This window comes from Pinus tabuliformis, chromosome 2_2 (assembly GCF_031772625.1).
Source record: "Pinus tabuliformis cultivar Carrire ecotype Pingquan chromosome 2_2, CPIR1, whole genome shotgun sequence".
In the NCBI taxonomy this organism is placed as follows: Eukaryota; Viridiplantae; Streptophyta; class Pinopsida; order Pinales; family Pinaceae; genus Pinus; species Pinus tabuliformis.
The window spans coordinates 114,855,301-114,865,811 of record NC_142300.1 but is presented as its reverse complement, the minus strand read 5'-3'; the positions used below and the strand labels follow the sequence as shown (position 1 = coordinate 114,865,811).

General features: G+C 39.4%; 1 pseudogene; it reads left to right on the top strand.

The window, feature by feature from the left end:
- The first annotated feature begins 291 nt into the window (after nucleotides 1-291).
- Nucleotides 292-1,116, top strand: LOC149191627 (hydroxyproline O-galactosyltransferase GALT6 pseudogene; annotated as a pseudogene).
- Nucleotides 1,117-10,511: the final 9,395 nt, after the last annotated feature.

Genomic DNA, 10,511 nt, shown 5'->3' with positions numbered 1-10,511 from the left:
TCCAATTCGTGGCATAGGGCACTGTACATTGCTGACAGTGATATTGCTGGTGAAAAGTTTACAGCTTCTGGTCTCATGGTTCTAGAGAGGAATTACTTGGAGATTTATAGGTATGAATCTTGGGGAGGTTCAACTATTCAAACATTTATGACTCGACAACAGTTTGTTCCAACAAGATTGGAACTGATGCAACTGGCTTATCGATAAATGGTGACATAGATGTTTATTTAGTATTTTCTGTCATCCTTACCTACATCTCTTCCAAACTTCTCAACTCAAAGAATACTTGACATGTCAAACAAATGGAAAGCTCCCCCTTTGCCAGAGGGTCCCATAGATCTCCTCATTGGGGTCCTTTCTACAAGTAATCACTTTGCAGAGTGCATGGCTGTGAGGAAGACATGGATGCAATCTCAATTGATTAGATCGTCAAAATTTGTGGCCCGTTTCTTTGTTGCCTTGAATGCAAGGAAGGAGGTCAATGTGCAACTAAAGAATGAAGCAGATTTTTATGGAGATATTATTATTGTTCCATTTATGGACCATTATGAACTTGTAGTGATGAAGACTGTTGCAATTTGTGAATATGGGGTTCCAAATATTTCTGCAAAATACGTTATGAAATGTGATGGTGATACCTTCGTGAGAGTGGATACTGTATTGAAGGAAATCAAAAGAACTCCCCATGTACATGGCTTGTATATGGGTAACCTTAATCTTTTCCACAGGCCACTCCATGTTGGCAAACATGCTGTAACATATGAGGAATGGCCAGAAGAAGAGTACCCCACTTATGCAAATGGACTAAGATATATCATTTCAAATGACGTAGCAAATTTTGTTGTATCTCAACATGCTAATCACACTTTGAGGCTTTTCAAGATGGAAGATGTTAGCATGGGGATGTGGGTTGAACAATTCAATGCTTCTTCAGGTGTTCAATACTCTCTTGCCTTCTGTGGTATTTCATTAACAGAGGTGGTATCTGCAAGTTTGGCGGTGGTTGGTGAGCATATAACTTTTGATTCATTGCTCAATGGTTGCCTGCAAGCAGAAATACGCCACATTGTAGAAACATTTGAAATCAAGATGCCCTGTTTTATTCATTTGTGTTAAAGGTATAAATTTGTATGAAGTGAGTGTTGGGAGGAATTAGAATTGTCGTCATATGGTTTTGCTACCTTTAATTTCACTTTTTCTCCCTTAGAATATAGCATGCTGATATGTCAAATGCTTTAGTCTCAATGGAATTCATTAAATCCACCAAGAAATATTATGGCCGTCTCCATTATACAGGCACAATAGCTATTTTCTAGATGAGTGTTTGGTGGCTTTAAAAAACTGTGAGCATTGCGCGTAGCCCTTTGGCTCTGCGCATATAGCCATATTCAAAGAGTGTTGTGCGTAGGGCCATCCCCAAGGTTACATCAAGGAGAGACACCCGACATTGGAAAGCGATAGGGGTTGGACATCAAAATGCCAAATGTTAGTTTGAAGAAAGTTTGGAAGTGGAAAATTGGTTTTCAATTGCCATATGCTGAGTGTAGTGAAATTAAACGACCTAACTTTAGGTTGGGTTTTGAAATTGGACCTCTTTATATCTCATGTTATGATATTTATTCAAATCAGATGGCTTTTAAAGTTTATCTAGCTCAGCTCTCGTGTAGCCACAACACATAAACATCAAGCCAAGCCAGTCTAAGGAGGTGGCGCTGCGTGTTCAAAAGTGGCGTTGCGCTTATGGACTGTGGCACTACGCGTAGGAATCAACATTTGGAGGCATCGCCCATCATCTGCGAGAATCATTTCCATGAGCAAGAGCCATTACAGTGTGCTAAATATATCCTATGAAACCAATTACAATGCAAGACATAGAGATTACGAAGGAATTAACAATTAGGTGACAATCAACATTGGTACAAGTTGGCACGTCAAAATTCTTGAGCAGAAACAGAATCTTGGTCTGGGTGACATGTTTCTTTTGGCAATTTGGTTAAGACTCTTGTTTTCTCTGTCAACATCTGCATGTCTACATACGTCTGATATTAGGATTCGCTGGATAGTTCTTTTGTAGCTATAGTACCTTACCACTTTATGCACTTGTCACTCAGATGGGAACATATTACAAGGCAACGTTGATACCACTCAGAATAAGAAAAACAATTGAAGGGTGGGGGAAAGAAGCGAAGAGGAAAAGAAATCTTGGTGCGGTGACTGATGATGCAACTGTAAGAAGTTGTGATCGGAGCACTGTATGCTCAAGTGAAGATAATCATTAGGCCATTTGTCAAGGCAGCTACACTGGCAGATACACTAATGAGATAAATCACAATGGAGTAACCAATTGTAATGGTAATGGTCAAAGTGAGATTGAGATGCAGGCTGACAGTGCAGGACCCATGGTTGTGGGTGCAAATTCGAATCGTGATAGTGTTCCTTGGCAAAAATTAGCTTCAGTTCCTCAAGGACATCATGTAGAGGGCATTGAAAAATTTCTTGGGATACTCTGCCCAGTTAGGATCAAGATTCAAGATTGTCAAATTATTGAAGTGAAGGTACAACCAATGAGCATCTAGATTTTAGTTTGAAACTACTGCCCCTATATACATGTCATTTTGTACTTATAGAGATGACCTTGTTGTTTGGAAAAAATTTGTGCAAATAAAAGGTTTCATATGGTGGACCTGTATATATACATCGCCTACACTACAAAAGATGGTTCTACCAAATATTTCATCTGGAAGAGTGTTAAACAAATCACTGTAAATTTTCATCGCTCATCGCTCATCAAACACCAACCATTTGATTGAGGGTTACAACCACCCCATCCATGCAGTCTGAGAAATGAACACATATTAAAGATGGCAAGTGTCTTAGCCATGAAATCATCATTGCTGAGTTTTTGAAGGGGGTAGATGGAAGCGTTCAAATATTCCAATGGACAAGTGGCAGAGTTGGTAGGCTTGAAATCAACAACTATTAAAACATTATAGATTTCCAGCGATGATTCCAAACAAACTTCGATAGGCAATTCGAGTTGTGGCAGCAAACTAATTGCTCTTCTTTTTTATGAGATTTAATTAGATTATTTAGTTATAATTTAATTTATGTTATTTGACTGCAATAAATATTTTATTTTTATTTTTGTTTTAATTATTTTGATTCCTATGTTTAGGAAATCATAATTAATATGTAATAGGGTATATAAGGTGATTTTTGAAGATGTACAAGTTCGATTTTTGTAGCAGAGAAAGGCTGCTTGGAACTGTGTAAAGTTTTTCTTGAATATTATTTTAATGAAGCAGTTTCTGCCCATTAGATCTGGGATCCATTATGGTGTTTAATGTTCAATATGTTTTTCCTGTAGACTCACTTACATACTTTGTTTTTTCTACTATTTCTTGTTACAACATTATCTAAGAGACGTGTTAGGAACCCATCTACACATGATGATCCTCTCAAAATGATTTTGTTGTTAAATGTAGTGGTTGCCTTTGCAGAATCCATCCTCTGTTAGATGCTCTGTTGAGTAACCTTGTGTTTCTCTGTCTTCTAACGCTGCTACTATAGATCCATCCCCTGATTGATGCTTGCAGGGCAGCAGGCTTTCTCCCCTATTCTTCTTGCATTTGCAATCTTTTATCTGGTTGAAGATTTCACTTACGTTGCCCTAAGTTTTCTGGCAGAAACTAGCCTCGATTCCATAGCTCAATGATCCCTTCTCTTGCTGTTTTCGACCCACAACCTTCAATAAAATCCCCGTACTTCATAGCTAGCCTAAGATTTAGTTATCACAGCCACGTTTTGTTGGCAAAGAGAGAGCCCTCTCTGGTCTGGCAGGGCTAGATGCCAGATCAAAAGCTTGGTCTATGGTTACCTCGGAATTGCCTCTTCTCAGTCTGAGGTTCATTATGAGTGCTAACATTTTAATGTTAGTGTCAGTATCTGCATACTTCCATCAAGGATCAAAATTCACTCTTTCCATTTTCATTTTGAGTCCCATACTAAAAATTTTGCATCATTCCATTAGGTCATGATATACTGATCCAGTGATGGTTGTTTTTTTCTCTTCAGAAAATCTAAATTCTTCCCTCATAGACTATACTTGCTGATCCTTCTTCAGATTGTCTTCAGTTATGGTTTCATAATCAATCTGCAGTCCATTTCATTAGGTCATAGGGCATGATTTCATTAGGTCTTAGGGTTTCATCACCAAGGTCAAGAAACTGATTTTAAAATGTAAATAAAGGTCAGCAAGGGTATGAGGATGGTCAATAAATCAAGCATGATGGCTTATAAGTCATAGCTACTGAAAATTATTATCTTTTAACCTAATGTAATTTTCACCTCAAAACCATGTTTTTGAGGTGAAAACAGAGTATTTAAGTTTATTTGTATTTCATATGTAATTTTAAGTCACTATATGTAATAATTGATCTTAGCTACACTCGAGCATCTCTCCTTGCTGCAAGACAAAGAAACACTGCAAAATTCAAGTCAAATTGAGCATTTATCCACCTGCAAAGATACAAGAAGAAAAGGCATTAAAACAGAGTTTTGAAAAAGAACAAGGAACATTAGAAAAGTGGGTTTTTTCAAGTGAAAAATCAAAATCTTCTCCTATTTAAGCCCTCACATTTCATTTTCAAAGATCATTATTCTCATTTAGCAAACAAGAAATCAAAAAGTGAGAAGAAGAGGCAAGCTTGAGGGAGTTTTGGGCATTGGGAGCTTGGCTCTGCGCGTTGGCAGAGTGGCGCTGTGCTTCTGGGCAAGGCAAGTTGGTGCTGCGCGTTAAAGACTTGGCACTCCGCTTAGAGGCTAACGCTACGCGTCTAGAAAATTTCCCTAGTGTATTTTTACACTAGCGCTGCGCGTTGAGGGTGGCGCTGCGTGTCTGTGGGGTGGCGCTGTGCGTTGAGCAGAATGGCCAGAAACCCTCCCATTTCTCAAGCAAACTTCCTCTCATCTCTCAATTGACCCTTTCATCCCTCTAACAAGTAAGTATACTCCCTTTACTTCGTCATTACATTTGCAAATGCAAGGCTTAAAGTAATTTACCATGATAAAAATCAAACCCTAGTTCCACTCCATATTATCCTAAAAACCCTAAACCCCTCTATTTTTCCCCATCAACTATCATTAAAACTTATATCTCTTCCCTACATCACTACATATCCCCTCATTATATTCTCTCATCCTAAAACCCCTCTCCCTCACTCTCATAATTCACATCTTGCCCTTCATTTTCTAGTCTACCCTAACACATCCTTTCACTCCTAAAACACTCCTATTCATTCCCCATATCCCTTTTCTATGAGTGTACAACCTTAGACCTTGAAAACATGGACATAGAAGACCAAGACTGTGAGGAAGAAAATACAGACAGTGATACCTCAACGGAGAGAACTAGACAACAGAGAAAACCTCATAAGGGAGGCATGATTATTAGAGAAGAGCCATCAAACCTTAGGGAATTGTAGGCTTCTCAGTTGGCTATTTCATGTTTCAGATATCTTGGCTATTATGAGTTTTGTGAACAAGTAGAGAGAGTCCAATACCACCCAGAGCTCACGAGACTCTTTGTAGCTCATCTTCAGAACAACAAAGTCACTCTTGCTGGGGTGACATTCATAGTCTCACCTTCCATCATTTCAGATGCAACCAGGATTCCTATTGTTGGTGAGAAGTGGTACAAGGCCCAGGACCTAGATGAACACTACTATGAGCCTTATATTAGACCCCAACATAGAAATGAGGTGAAGAGACTGTTTCCTTTTAGATTTATTGAAAACAAGTATGTCCCCATGATGAAAATCATCATGAAATACTTCACTTGTGAGGGCAGATTCTCCAGGCTATACACATATCACATCAGGCTTCTCATGAATTTTACTAGGGTGAGGATGTTTAACCTCCCTTATTTATTGTTCAAGAACATTGAGAAGATGGCTCATTTTGTGCAGAAGAAGCCATACCCTTAGCATATAAGCAATCTTTATCATTACTCTCTGATCAAGATCATTGTTCTCCATCATCTCAGTCTCCTTAACATCTCTTGGGAGACCTTTATTTCTCATGAGATCTTCAGGGGTCCTCAAATCCCTTCGCCAGTGTCTCAAGAAGCAGGAGGACCTTCTAGCCAAGTAAAAACAGATGAGGAGGCCAAGGAGACAAGAACTATTGAGGTGCCCGTTTACATGACATATCAGAGGGGCACTAGGAGATTATTTGCAGCAGATAGGCAAGTGTTTTCTCCACGGGATGTGGAAGGGGCCTTGCCTTCTTCATCAACTCATAGGCAAATGCTAGCTCCACAAGATGTGGAAGGGGCTTTGCCTTCTTCATCAACACAACAGGTACAGGTGCAGCAGCTACACAAAGGCAAGGAAAAGATGCCAGAGCAGAGTCTTGATGATGAGGAGGAAAGGGATTTTGACTTGACTGAGCATGATGAGCTGGAGCAACATTATACTCGTCATGGAGTTGAAATCATTGACTTAGAGGCTCAGGACGAAGAAACCATCAAAGACATCATCATACGGGAAAGGGAAGCTCAAGTGCAAGCTTTGGTGGACAATTTGGAGAGGGAAAAGTATGTCATTACATACTTAGAGCAAGAAAACAAACAATTGAGTGACAAACAAGTCCTCATGGAGTTAGAAATGCTCAAGGCAAAAAGGAAAAGTGGCAAAGAGACACAAGTCACATTGACTCCTATTGAGCAGGAGATTGAAAATGATAGGGAGAATTGGCTTGAGAGAGTCAACCTACACCTTGAGAAGCTGTTATGGAAGGCTAACAGAGACAACAAGATGATCAGACACATGGCCTATCATTACAAGACCTGCAACAAGATTTGCAACATGAGGGTCAAGAAAATGAAAGCTAGGCTAAGGTGGGCCTTGAAAGGCAAGAAAGAGGAGGATAGACTTAGAATGTTGGCTGAAGCCTCCTTGGCTCATCAAAGCACATGATGGTGGTGCTTCACACCAATTTTGGACAAGTTTGGAGAAATTTTGGTCATTTGCAAATTTTGGAATTGCATACACAGAAAAACTGCCTAGAAGCGCAACGCAACTGGCGCTGCACTTTTCCTAGGGGAACCCAATGAGGAAATGGCTTGAATTTTTGGATTTATAGCAATGAGGACATGCACCCTAGCAAGTTTCAAAGTTTTTTGGGCAGAACTAGTTCACCAAAAGGTCAAAAAACACCCTAAAAATGACCTTTCTGCCACTTTTTGGACACACAAAAGCAGTCTTGAGAGAAACAGCTTTTGAGTGGTCAGATGAGCTCCAAATGCAGAAATTCTAGGTTTTCTAGAAATTAGACTTGAATACCTTCCAATGAGCTATCATGGGCTCAATTTGGATGTTGGGAAGGTCTCCAAAAGGAACTTGAAAGTGGCACTGCACGTTGGGCAATTTTGCTTAGGATGATCATTTTCTGAATTTTTGACTGTTTTTCATTTATTCTCTCTCATGGTGGATAATTTACCTATGTAAATGATGTCATGGCTTGTAAATATGATGGATAAATAGTAATATAAGGTAGATTCATTGCTTTAGGAGTTAGTTTGAGCTCAAATGAATCAGTTTTTCACTTTTAGAGGCAAGTTGTTGAGATGCCTATATTCCTGTTTTCTTGTTCAGTGTTGGTTATATTAGCTCCTCATCTTGGGGATTCGACCCATAAGGATGGGATCTATATCTTCTTCTTCTTCCTCATTGTAAAGGGTTGGATTTAGTTGGATGCTTAGACCTTGATTGTACATCTTTGTAAGCAGTTTGGTAGGAGACTATTAAGAATTGTAGCTATTTTTATGGGATCCATGTGGTATGGAGTTTTAGTATAGTTTCTTATTTTGTGATCATATGTTATAATGTTTTGTGTGTTTCATTAATCATTCCATCTCTTCTTAGTGAATGTTTTCAAGTTGATAGGCATAATTATTCACATTTATATGTTTTCTACTGTTTAAGAAGGATCCATGATTGTCACATGCCCTTCTTAACTTCTCACTAGTATTGAAAATCTCACCTCATCAAGCCCTAAAGTGCTAAAGCCTATGTCTACCTTGCCCCGTAGAACACCCTACATTTCTGACCTATTTTCCCAGACCTAAACTGCCCAACTCCTCCTGATCCAACAAAACCTCTACAAAATCCAATCAAAACTCTCGAGCTACTATACCTAGCCTAAAATCCCTTACCTGATCTAGTCACCTTGACTGAGATCCATAAGGAGAGAGCCCTCTCGTGGCCTAGTGGGGCTAGCTACTTGGCTAAGCTTGGTTTGTGGTTACCCTGGCATTGCCTCCCTTCAGCCTGAGGTAAATCTAGGTGTTAACACCTTGGATCCATTACATGATCTCTCTCTGGATGGTTGCATCCATACCACGATTCATGTATCATTTGTGAGAGTTTTCAGTGATGTATATATATCTATTCTTGCTTGCAGGTTTTTTGATGATGGACTCTGGTTCCCCTCATCTACTTGTAAAGCATTTCACCCCTCACTCTAGTTTGACCTTCACATTTTAGGGGGCATATGTTATACAACATATTTCACTGTCCCTGTACTCCACGTTCCTCGATCTTGGAGGACCTCTATAGTGAACCCTACATGCTCTCCCATCATGAAGAGACTCCCATAATGTCCCTGTTCATGAGCAGAACATTTACCCTTTGCATCATTTCCCAAGAATCTTCCTTTTTCCCTAGTTTACAGGATCGACGCTAATGACCCATTTCCTCCTCAGGTCGATTTGCAGAGTCTAAAACTCGGTCTAGTGTTGTATGACATAGATGAGCCTTTCCTCAATTGTGCCGACCCTCTTTTGGCAAGTTTTTTAAATATGGAGTCGAAGCTTCCAGGTCTAGAAGCTTCGTAACGGAAGATTGGTAAATGGTTGGGCTGGATGGAGTCGAGGAAGTCAGTTTGGGCTATTTTCCCCTATTAAGATGGAACAAACCAAATAGATAAGCCCTCTCCCATCATTAGAGGAACCATCTCCCCTCCATCAAGGCTATATAAATTCCACCTTTTCCAAGCTAATCTAGTCTTAGTCTTTTTGGAGCTTGAATAAATAACAAGATATCTATAGCTTGTAGCTTTCTAGTTTATGTTTGTGGATGGAGAATAGTGTGTTTGGTTTGGTTTGGAACTAAAGGGAAGAAGCCTTAAAACTTCCATTGTTGGGGCTACCCATGAAATGCTAGCAAAGGTGTGGGAACCGAGATACGTCGGAGGAGACCTGCAACGTCAAGGCTTTGGTTGTAATCTCTTTATGAACCTATATGAATACTACTATTGATTGATTTCCTACATTAAGTGTTATCTCACATTTGATGGCTTAAGATTCCTTGATCTTTTAAGTAGGCTGACTGCAATTTTATGCTATCACATTTGTTGTTCTTATTTGTTTGCATGTTTCAGGTATTCGAAGGAATGAAAGGAAAAGTAGCTGGAGTAAGGAAGAAGGATCATCACCAAGTGGAACAGGGTTCTAAGAGGTAGGACCTCTTATTTGATTCTAGCCTAAGGACGTTTTCACTAGATTGTTTGTTTGTGGCTAGACCCGCTCTCTCGGGCTAGAGGAATTGTCTTTGTCCGCATCGAGAATTTACCTACACCACAAGTGATAACATCTATGCTATGATATGAAACTCTATTATATTGCGTAATGGTTATTTTTATTAATAAAAATTCTAGAGCTGAAGAAAGGGGACAACCAACAAAGTATGATGCCTTGGGGACGGGGAAAACTTGACTTAAGAGGAAAAATATATTTGGGTGAATATTTCCATTTGATGTGATGGTTAGTCTTACTCATATGCCATATCGCGTTTCGCATATCAGAGCTTTGCAGTTGACATATACTATCATTATCGTGAATCACCGATCTATGATAATCGACTTTGCCGATATTGCGATGACCAATTCCGGATCCGATACGAAATTCAAATCAAGTTTTAATTTCGGACCCGATATGAAATTTAAATCCAGTTCACAAGAGATATCGCGTCCATTCAATCGCAATAGTAATGAAAGCATAATTTTGAAGGGCCGATGGCTCGGATCCGATATGTTATCAAATTTTCATCATAAAATTATCGGGTTCGCTTTTCGTCATATATCGGTGTATTGAAAATTGTTACATCATGTGCTTAAGATTGCTGATCGAGATCGCCGATTAGCCACGTCATTCATCGCATATCGGCATCGCAAGAATCATATTGTGTTACATCGGGTACTAAAAGTCCACTCATCGCCGATTAGCAATCACCGATATCGCAATCATCTCATCGCATTTTTATTTATGCTCATAACATATCATATCTCGGAATCTACGATGCGCGATGTGGGAAGCACAGTGTCAATATTTCCCAATCCCCGATATAATATTTCTTTAATGATGCGATCGCTCCATCTCATAGTACAACTTCTCATCGCATATTTTCATATCGGCGATTTGCCGTTGCAACCTTTGATGTGAGAGCTTCCAA